Source organism: Lissotriton vulgaris, chromosome 4_1 (genome assembly GCF_964263255.1).
Source record: "Lissotriton vulgaris chromosome 4_1, aLisVul1.2, whole genome shotgun sequence".
Lineage (NCBI taxonomy): Eukaryota > Metazoa > Chordata > Amphibia > Caudata > Salamandridae > Lissotriton > Lissotriton vulgaris.
Window position 1 is genome coordinate 1,557,093,252 of NC_141691.1, and position 11,926 is coordinate 1,557,105,177.

The 11,926-nt window shown below is 46.0% G+C and overlaps 1 protein-coding gene across 2 annotated transcripts in view; it reads left to right on the plus strand.

Moving 5' to 3' along the window:
- The window catches only part of NKAIN3 (sodium/potassium transporting ATPase interacting 3), a 2,330,126-nt gene that overhangs the window by 577,233 nt on the left and 1,740,967 nt on the right, over positions 1-11,926 (plus strand). The gene's annotated exons all lie outside the window — the stretch shown is intronic.

An 11,926-nucleotide genomic window follows, 5' to 3' on the forward strand; every position in this document is an offset into this window, starting at 1 on the left:
ATACTGAGAAATGAGCTGGCTTTGATTTCATATCAAGAATAGAGGTTTTTAGAGGCATCCATTAATATCTTTGAATTGCAGAGACTAATGGATTCCAGGATTTTCCACGTTTACAGGTACATCTTAGGTAGGCATGGTACAGAAAATAAATCAGGATTAGCAAACCCCTGCAGACAATATATATATTACCATGGAAAATGACATGTTGTTAGGGAGCGGAATGTATATGGTGTCCTTTCTTTGCACCGTATTATACTCTCTGAAGTTGGTGTTTTTTTTCAGAATGAGACTGTAATATGAGCCACTGCTGTTAGTTATGAATAATGCAGAGCTTGATACTTTTAAAGCCGATAGTTACAGTTTTTTTTTTAATTTATCGTTATGTTTCTTTCAGAAAGATACAGGTTTTAAAATCCAGAATACTGATTTACAAGGTATTACCCACTGCTCCACTGGACGTAATCGACAGCCCTGTTGCGATGGACTTTTTGGCGCAAAATGTCGAAAACATGACTTAGTAGTTTTGCCTGAATAGGCTCCATACACGCTTTCACTTTACTGTTTGCGATGCCCCTTTCTTTAGACGCTGCTCACTGTAACCTTATACGGCGAGCAGCGTCTAAACAAAAGGGGCGAGGCCACCAATAACTTGGTCTCGTATTTGCAAGAGTTTGAGCTATTGGCTTTAGAAATACAAATGCCTTTTATATATGTGTTGCTTTTATGAACACATATATAAAACCCATTGTCATTTACAATGACATTAGCTTAAACGCTCGCAAATGGGAGACTTATTGCATTGGAAATGCTTGTTTAACTAGTAATTGCGTTTGTAAAGTGGCAAAGAAAGGGGGCTGGGCCTCATAACAGCTCCCAGGAATCCCACTGTGTAGGATGTACACGAGGTACCAGAAGAGCTTTTAGGCCTGCAAGGTCCCTCAGGAATAACGTGGACTTCATCCCCCAATCAGTAGTGCACCAAGAGGCATGTTTTCAAAGTAGTGGAGAAAGGGGTGATGTCCTCCAAACACCTCTTACCTCTTACTGGAGTTAACTGGAGGGGTAATTGGGGCCCAAATACCCCTCCTGTTACCTCCAGTATGTCCCACACAGCGGGATTCCTGAGATATCGTAGGAGTCAATGCCTCCTTTCTCCACCACTCTGCAAAAGCACCTTGTGGTGCACTACTAGTAGGGGGATGAAGTTCCCTTAGCTATTGAGGGTCCTTGGGGGCCAACAACCCCGCCTATAACCTCCAGTAAGTCCCACACAGTGGATTTGCTGAGAGGATTTTGGTGGCCACACCTCCTTTCTCCACCACTCTGCAAATGCGCCTCCTGGTGCACAACTAGCTGGGGGATGAAGTCCATCTGGTTGGCTCTCGGCTGGCTCCCACCTCCTGTGGGAACCACCATTGCTTTTTACACCAAGGGAGCTGCTAATATGCAGGTCCCTGGGTGTAAAAAGCAAAGTGTGCTTCACTTTGAGCAAGCAAGAGCATAATGCTCTCGCTTGCTGAGACTGGAGCACACTGGTTGCTATGGGATGATGAGAGGAATGCTCCCGCCATCCCATAGCAAACTGAAATGTTCCGGGGGTGGGCAGTCCAGGACATTACTGGAGCTGGCCCTGGAGGGTGGCGGTCCCCAGAACTATGTAGGGCTCCAGGAGGGGGTTGGGCCACGCGGCCCCCCCTCCCATCTTGTATTTAGCCCACTGGGAGGTAGTGGTCTCCGGGGCCGGGTTCTGCAATGGACCCACTTCATTAGTGTAGTAGTGCCCCAGGAAGGTGGTGGTCCCCGGAGCTGCTTGGGGGGCCAAAACCCCCCATGCATCATTATTTATTTATTTTAGCCCCGGGGAGGTGGTGGAGCGGGGGTGGCCGCAGGGCCTCCCCTGCATTTTTTTAAAATATGCATTTGCCCGGGGGAGGTGGTGTCACCGGAGTAGGGGGTCCCACGAGGCCCCCCATACCATTGATGTCCCCGGGGCTTTGTTAGGCCCTAGGAAAGGGGCCTGTGTGCCCCCGCTACTGTATAAATCATATGCCCCCACGAGCTGGCCCACCCAGGGGTTATTTCAAAGAAAGTGCGGGAGCTCGCGCTTGCTTTAGTTCCCCTTTTTTTTAGCTGCAGATTAGTCAAACAAAACCAAAGTTATAGCCAATTCAATAAAATGCTATGCCTGTGGAAACTAGGTCCTAACTATAACTACCTATTGGTGACCACCAATAGGTAAAATATATATATATATATATATATCTATATATACTGGCTCCACTTATGACCGCATTTGCCTTTGGAGGAGCATGGTAGTGCTACACAGTGGAGCCCCCAGGGAGTGCGCCAGGAAGAGGACAAAGGATAACAACTGTGGAGATCCCAGATTGCGGAGCGGGCGGTCTCTGCGACTGCCAGCACGCAGGTCTGCTTTCCGCAGCAAGAAATGCCTTGCCTGGGATACTGGCGCCCTTTGGTGACTGGGCACCATGATTGCCAATGCATATGCGGTGAGGTGTGCTGGGCATAACCAATTTATTTGCATCGGTCTCCTCCAACCTCGTATATGTGCCTATGACTATTTTATACTTCATGCTGCTCGATTGACACTTGCAACATTTCCGTAACTGCAACCTTGATTAGGGACCTCATCCCTTTTGTTTGAACTATTATCTGGTTATTGGCACAGACTATTCAAGGAGCACTTTCAATCTGAACTCCCACATAAAACAATCGCTAACCAAACATGAACACGCAAGGCTGCCTAAGGGGATTATGGGTCTTGCAGTCCCGTTTGGAGGAGTAGCAATTACCCGGCGGCGGCATTTATGTCAAAATTAGACACAGCCTGTGTAATTAGAGCCCCGTGGCTTTGTTACAAGCCCAATATCTGTTTAGTCCATGTTTTTGTCCCTGCGTGCATTTGGAAGCATATTTCAAATTTCACTCTGTGTAACATTATTGTTAAAACCGGACAGGTTTTCTTTAGTTTAGATACGAGGAAATGTGGGGATGCAATCCAGTATTAACATTATTGGCAGCATGACTTGTATACAAAACACTTTTAAATTATGCAGTTCTATTTTGTATTATCTGATTTATCATCAGCAAGGCAGCATGTTCTGAGAGTATTGGCGCCATAATTCAGATAAACATTTGAGCACCTCAGCTGGCCATTACGACATGTTTATATCGAGAGGCAGATGACTTACAAATATTTCCACTGTGCATATATTAGGAAGCTGATGCCCTTTAATTACTGACAATACAAGCTGACTATGTATTATGCTGTTATTCGTTTTGATTAATTTTTTGCACTTTGCATTTTACACATATCTTTAGAAAAGTGTGTGCTGCCAGTTTTATTTGCTTTTGCACAGTCTATCTTTTATGTCTATTCATACCTGAAGGAAGGAGGCGGGCTATATATATCTGAAATATTATGGCGCCAATTAGATTGATAAAGTCTGCTGCGCAGGCGAAACGCGTCTCTCTGTCATTGCGGGGTCGTGGGAGACCTGACTTTGAATAAATAAGCCTTATACCTACATACCTGATGTAAGTGCCTCTTCTTCGTTGGAGCAGGACTGTCTTTTGGATATATATATATATATATATATATATATAAGCTTCTCGGAATGCAGATCAGGCCTGCTACCCGACCGTCAAGGGTGCCTACTCTTGCAGCGCTTCCACCAACATGCTATATTATTTTCTTAAATCGTCTCCACATCAGAACACGAGAGGGACACTATGATTGAAGTTTTTTCATGTTTTTAATTAGGCACGAGAACAATCAATGCGTTTCCGTAGCCGACCGCTACCTTGGTCACGATTATGCATGCCATTTTGCTTACACAACATAAGTAAAGTAAATCAATCCCGCAGTGCATTGTGTCATTACCAAACATCTCCACAATTCATAAACAGTGTGCTCCATCTTGTAACATCTAATTACATATACCATCATTTAAGACTCAGTAGCCTTTTTCACTCGTTAAAATCTTAGATGGTATTATCAGGGAATGAAATATACAAAATATTAAATATATTGAATATATGAGGCTGGGGATGTTGCTATGTTGTTGAAATTACAGGGAACATGATTAAGAGCAAACATGTGTAAATGTACTTATTTGACATCGATCATATCTCGTAATGTTACCCATTTATCATTGCTAATCTAAATATATTCTATTGGGTTCCTTCAGGATTGTTCCACATTGTTTCAATCTAATGTGTGTTTGGTAATCATTATAAAGGGAAACGAAAAGGGCATGTATCCTGATTTTCCGTGCCCTACAATAATGAATTATTTTGTTGGGCCTTCGGGTTAACCATCAGAAGATGCACTAGTTCCTGGTTGTTGGACCCCCTCCCCAGACATAACTTATAACTGTAACTAGTCCTCTAGTTCATTTCGATATCTGAGTATCCAGATATTTCACTCATTGTACAACATGAGAGAGGGTAATCTGGGCAGGGCAGTCCGCTCATTATGCTCTAGTGTGACAATTTGGGAGCTCGCTGCGTTTACCTTTGATGGCTAGAATCTCATTGACCAAGATGGTCATACTGCCCCAGCTATTGTACTTTTTCGCCAACTTGCCGATGATGATGCCTGTGGCTGGGTTCAAACCATTAGATGCGCTAATACGAGACCTAATATGAGCGGATGGGAGACGTAGAGTTGCCTTGCGGACCCTACAACTTCCCATGAGAGAGGGAGGTCTGGGAGTACCAGATTTAGAATGTTATCAACTGGCCGCGCAGCTGTAGTGGGTGGAGCAATGGTTAGAGGGGGAGAACCAGGAGGGAACATACCTGGGGGTGCCAGGACACCATCCTCGGATATTGCTGGCCAAGCTGCTGAACATGGCTATAATGGTGTCCTATACATTGATACTGCAGGCTACTGCCTTGCAGTGCTGGAGAAGGTGCATGGCAAGGTTACCGGCAGCGCCAAAATATTCACCAACACTACCACTGATAGGGTTGCCTTCTGAAGAACATCAGGCGAACATCAGTTGGCAGCTTGGACGGAGGCAGGAATTGACACCACAGGGACTATTTCCAAGACTAGTGCTTACTCACCTTTCCTCAACTGGTGGAGGGATACAGACTCTCTACGGGCCAATTCCTCATGTATGATGTGCTGGTACGCACGTTTGAGTGGCTGTGGGGGTACAGGAAGAGAGGAATTGAATACCCACGTGGTTCTCCATTCCTTGATAATGCTTGACACAGCAGGGCATCAAATAAAGTGGTTTTATGCATCGCACCGGGAGGCATCTCTGCCCCGATGCTGACCTTGAGGGGAAGATGGGAGAGATCCCTGGAAAGGACACTCACGGATGCAGGATGGCATCACTTACTAGAATTACCCAAGAAAATCTCTCAAAATACCTGTCTAAAATAACCACAATTTAACTACATCCATATGACATAAATGACCCCACACAGGATACAGGTTGAATTTGGAGGGGAACCCAGTGGATGCCCGAGGTGTAATCATCCAGACGCTGATTTCCTCCATATGACATGGAACTGCATACCAATACGAAAGTTCTGGGAGGCAGTGATGATTAAGATTAATGGCACATTGAGTTGCACACTAGACCAATCAGTGGAGGTCTGCCTTCTTGAGCTGTACTCCAGACCACCTAAACGCAAAGTGGGGAGTCGATTTTTTGACTTGCCCCTGACCCTGGCCAAGAGGCGAATCTCAGTATCATGGAAATGAGCCAAGGGGCCACAGATTGGCGTTTGGACCCAGGAGGTATCTAGATGGGCAGCAGCAGAGGGTAGAGCCCTACATAGGAAGGAGTTGAGGGGCCTGCGTAGGCGCCCAATTGCTGATGCATGGAGAGAAGTACTATTTCATTGGGATCACCTGAGCTGTTCCAATAGTGAAGACAATGTAGAGGAGACCCCTGCAGAGCAGTAACTTAGGACACTGATGTGGTATGGAGGGAGGCGTGATGACTGCCACATGAGACTCCCTTTTCACTAGATTTGAGATGCCATAGTGTGGATTGCCTTGCCTGTTATCTCCCTCCCCCTTCTGCTTTCCCCCCCCCCAAATACCACGGGGGACTGGAATGCCATGGGGACCTAATTGACATGAACATATATAGGATCTGTGGCGTCCCACTGGGAACATGACAGCACATCAACCCCACCCCGAGAACAATAGAGACAGTGACACCTGAATGAGTTCATTAGCAATGTTTTATTTGTTAAGATTAGATGTTTTATTAAGTAAGGGCATTTAAGGCGTGAACGAATTAAGGAATAGTCAAGTGATTTCACATTACACTTTGGCGACCAGTCGGCCCCAAGTAATGGCTAATAGAACATATAAGACACAATTCGGGGGACATAAATTAGATACAGATCACACTGGAGAACTGTGCGAACCACAGTCTGTCCTGTCAGCCTATAACTTTGCAAATGTTGGTTACATCCAGTGGAAAATATATTGTATTAATGGCTGACTGGCGAAGGTCCGATGCCTAACTAGATAAAATGTATGTAAACTGTGCTCTACAACTAGTGTATATTTAATTCTTGTTTACAAATGTATAGATATATATGATTACAAATTCCAATAAAAAAAATTCACAAAAAAACACTTCTTTCAAAGAATGTTTAAACTCATATTTTTCTACTAAGTTGCTTTAAAAGACATCCTTCAGATCTATTTTCCATTGTCATGGTTTTTCGGAACGCCGCAACAACGTCATTAACTGGGACGATCGTGCCTTTTCCATGAAGTGAAAACACATTAATGCACACATATTACAGTATTTTATACACTAGGGGTTTATGACTGTACAACCTCATATTTTTCTAGTGTATCTCTAGAACAACCATCTCTAAAACCTATTTTCTGTTTTCGCAGCAAGGCTGGAGATCGCAATGATGCTGCGCATTGCGAACCCCACAGTTACGCCATGAAAGCAGAAAGCAAATTCAGGAATTCAATAGTCACCTCCACAATAAAAAATTATAACTATATAATTAATTCTAACCATCACAGTACAAAACTCACTATATAAATAACTAGTTAAAAACATGTATCATAATCTCAATATCTCTATAACAATGTGTATTAATGATTCACTGATATTTTTTCTAATATTTCTACCAATATTTGCAACAAAGTCGATAGGCGCGACGTCCCCACAATAGTACACGTGGGGCTGCGCAGGCTGTCACGTTATCATTGTGAATATCATGTGTGATCAAAAAATCTATTTTGGACACATAACTTGTGTCACTAACACCTGGGTGTGAGGCAAGGGTGTGTACTCGCCCCATTTCTTTTTAACTTGTATACCAACGACCTAGAAAAGGAACTAGTGGCTGAAGTGCGTGACTCCCCGCAAGTTAAGAACCAACCTATTGTCTCCCTCTTGTACGCAGACGATGCCGTCATTATGTCACGGACTCAAATTGGTTTACAAGCGGCCCTGAACGCATACTTGAAGTTTATGGATAGCAGGGGCCTTAAACTTAATTTATCCAAAACTTTTGTAATGACGTGTGGAAGACCCAGGAATAAAGAGTGTCGTTTATTTGTTGGGAAGGAAAAAATTGCTTCCACTAAATCTTTCTCTTATCTGGGTATAGTACTTGAAGAAACTGGTTCCTGGGGGCCAGCTATTAGAAACAGGACGATGATGTTCAAGAGAGCTACTGCTGCACTTATGTCATTCTCCAAAAAGATGGGAAAAAGACCCCCAGAAATTTTGTTGAAAATTTATAACGCCAAATGTATTAGCACAGCTATTTATGGAGCGGGTATTTGGGGAATTGGCAATTGTAATACTATACAAAAGGTAGAGAATGCTTTCTTAAGATTTATCCTGGCTACCCCGGCAAGTTCCCCTGTTTTTAACTGTCATGCAGAGTTGGGCATCAGATACGTGAACGATTTGATTAGCATGCAACCTCTTTTGCTTTGGCATCGAATCTGGACTACCCCTGATCTGTTGTTAAACAGAGACGTTATTGCGGATTGTATGGGTTTGGACAAAGCCAGTAAGATTCCATGGCTGAAGTATATATTGAAATTTACAGGGGATTTAGGAAAACCGGAGTACTACCACCAGCCAGACTCACTGTCCAACATCACTAGAAAAGACCTGAAGCAGTTATGTTGGTACCATGTTGAATCCCTGAGACTAGGTGTGGAAATGAACAAAAAACTTGTTATTCAGCATCAACTCACCCTAGCTACTTATACTATTCAGCCTTATCTGATTTGGTGCCTGGAGGGCTATGACCGGTATCTTTTAACACGTCTCAGGTTCAATGTCTTTTTTCGACTAACCTCATTCCCTAAAGTAAATGATTGGGGTAGAAATCTCTGTAAATGCCCGTGTGACAATTTGTCTACTCAATCTACTCTGCATGTTATCTGTTTTTGTAAATTTTATATGTTGGAAAGGTCTAGATGGATCAAACCACTTTTAAAAAAGTTTGGTACTTGGAGGCAATGTCGGCCAGCCCTGCTGTTTTTATTATCTCTAAATGATGCAACCTGTGTGGCTGTCATGCTAGGTTTTTTAAAGAGTATTTTAAAGAAAAGGAAAAGCTTAACTATATGTTAACATATGAATGTTTTTTAACTTTGTTGCTGTGTAATGTATCTGTTGCTTTTATGATTTTATGTATTTAAAATCGAATACAGCTTTTTCAATTCAATTCACTAACCCCTCCATTTTACAACCACAGGGTCTGAATATCTCCACATTGACCCCTTAAGTGGGTTTTCACACAAACTTTCAGACCCGGGAACCGTTCCCAATAAGTAAAATGGCAGGTGCAATTTGTGTCCAGGTTGCATTCAGCCAATCAGACCATTCAAATTGGTGTTTGCATTCGTGATTAATCACGGAAACACCATAAAATATCTGTGGCCAGAGATATCACTCTCAAAAATTACTGAACGGATTTACACCAAATAAGCAAAAGGCACTTCCTTAAACCGCCATCTACCTCCCTGCCAAATTTGGTGTAAGTCCGTTCAGTGGTTCCGGCTGTAGGTGTGGCTAAAGGTTCCTATGGGAATTAACATTACAAACACAACCTTATTTCGTGCAACAAATTCTCGGTCCCCACTGCACAGATCATCCCCAAACTTTCAATGACAATAGAACCCACCTTGACACTTTTTGGGAGAATTTCTTGAAGATTGGTCATACAGCGCCAAAGTTATAGCCAAGTCAAAAAATGCTTTTCCTATGGAAACATGGTCCTAGCTATAACTACCTACTGGCGACCGGCAGGAAGTAATCTATATGTATATATATATATATATGCTTCTCAGAATGTAGATGCAGGCATGCTACTCAATGTTCAGGGGTTCCACCTCTTACAGTTCTTCCGCCAACAAGCAATACTATTTTCTTAAATCGTGATGACAATCTACTGATATCATGTACACATTCACCAAAAGTAAAGTGGTAGTGAACCAATACTTTACTTTGCCAATGCATATACTTTCCGATTTTATCCTGTTTCATTTTTAATCATGCCTGCGATTTTAAACTATGGTTCATGTTTGAGCAATTCAAAGCAAATTGTATTCTCTTTGTGCTAATAAGAATACCATATTTTCTGCTTTTGTGCATTAAAACAAAATGAACGCTTCTATAATTATTCAAGTCCACCTGGTTGTTAGGAAGCAGCCACACAGTTCTATTAAAATTGTTAGCAATGCTTAATTTGTTTTTTGATTTTTGTAGATTTAAAATTGTTTTTGCAAGCATTTGGCTACTACATTTAGGCAGCAGCATGCTTTATTTTCTTCCTTTTTTTCACCTTTTGTGGCATATACTTGCAATCAAAAATATATATAACTTAACGGGGCATTACAATGCTTTACAAGTGCATGTTCAGTGAGTTGTTTTGACCTGTGGATGTCTCTTTTGTTAGTTAAAGTTTTGATGGTGGGTGTAATTGAAGCACTGGAGAAAACTCTGGCACATCGTTAAGTGCCTGTATGTGCAGAGTGCCAACACAATGGCCCGCTTCCATGAGGTGAATCCCAGATAGGACCAGTGCATGCAGAGGATGGGGTGAAGAGCGGTATAAAGACAAGAGAGAGAAAAGACAGTAAAAACAACTCTTTTGTTTTGTGCCTCTAGGGTGATTTTCTCTGCCCAGAATAATTAAAGGAACATTATGCAGTTCACTCAAACATTAGAGAAACAGTTGTTTTGTCACATTCTGACAGACTGACTCACTGTTCATTAGGATAGGTATAAATGCACGTTGACAGGACACTCGACTTCCTTCAGGGCTTGTAATGGTCCCCGTGGAACCGATAGATGTTCACCACGGGGCCGCAGCTGCAGAAGAGAAAAAAGCAGAAACATTCAATAAACATCAAGGCACAGCTGAGCGTGTTTGTCCCTCTCTGAGCCAATAAACGGCATTGTAATACTGTACACTAGGGGTGGGCAAAAAACTACGCTCTGACAGCGTAGTGGATGAAGCCAGCCACCCCTGCTCCCCAGCCCAGTCCCTGCTTCTGAAAGCAGCCAGGCCGGGGAGAGCCTGCCAGGGCCCCAGTGGACCCTCGTCCCCAGTGCCCGGACCCTCGGCTGGCTTGCAGGACGGGGGGTTCCTGCACCCCGGGGCCCGCCGGATAAAGCACGAGCCCCGGGCCCGGTCCCAGCTTCCGAACCCTAGCCAGGTCGGGGAGAGCCTCCCCGGGGCTCGGCGGACCCCCGTCCCCAGCACCTGGACCCTCTGATAGCTTGCAGGACAGGGGGCTCATGCACCCCGGGGCCTGCCGGACAGAGCTCAAGCCCCGGGCCAGTCCCAGCTTCCGAGCCCTAGCCAGGCCGGGAAGAGCCTCTCCAGGCCCCGGTGGACCCCTGCCCCAGCGCCCGGAGTCTCTGATGGCTTGCAGGACGGGGGGCTCACGCACCCCGGGGCCTGCCAGATGGAGCTCAAGCCCCGGGCCAGTCCCAGATTCCGAACCCTAGCCTGGCCGGGGAGAGCCTCCCCAGGACACAGTGGACCCCTGTCCCAGCACCCGGACCCTCCGATGGCTTGCAGGATGGGGAGCTCACGCACCCTGGGGTCCGCTGGATGGAGCTCAAGCCCCGGGCCCGGTCCCAGCTTCCGAACCCTAGCCAGGCCGGGGAGAGCCTCCCCGGGACACAGTGGACCCCTGTCCCCAGCACCCGGACCCTCCGATGGCTTGCAGAACGGGGGGGGCTCACGCACCCCGGGGCCCGCCGGACGGAGCTCAAACCCCGGGCCCTGTCCCAGCTTCCGAACCCTAGCCAGGCCTGGGAGAGCCTCCCCGGGCCCTGGTGGACTCCCACCCCCAGCGCCCGTACCCTCTGATGGCTTGCAGGATGGGGTCTCACGCACCTCGGGGTCTGCCAAACAGAGCTCAAGCCCCGGGCCTGGTCCCAGTTTCCAAGGCTTAGCCAGGCTGGGGAGGGCCTCCACTGGCCCCGGTTGACCCTGTCCCCAGCACCCAGACCCTCGGCCGGAACAAAGGAGGGTTAAGCCCAGGCCACGTCCTCTCCCCGACGGCCTGCCCGGGAAGCCCATTTTCCTGGGGCTTATAGAATTTTGGGGAAGGACAAAAATTGGAGTTAGCCCGGCCACCAGCCCGCAGGGCCATCTGGTCACCCATCCCACAGGGCCATCTGGTCACCCTGCCCGCAGGGCCATCTGGTCGTGCAGCCAGGTGACCAGATGGCCCAGGACGACCCAGCACCCAGATGGCCTGGGAGGGTGCCGTACCCAGTCGCCCTTGCAGTCCGGCGAAGGTGGCCTGGCGCACCGAGGCAGCCGCTCTGGAGGTTCCTTCCCCGGGTGGCTGCTGCTAATCTCCCTGCTCGACTTGCCCGGGAGCAGCGGGAAGGGGAGGCCATCTGGTCACCCTGCCGAC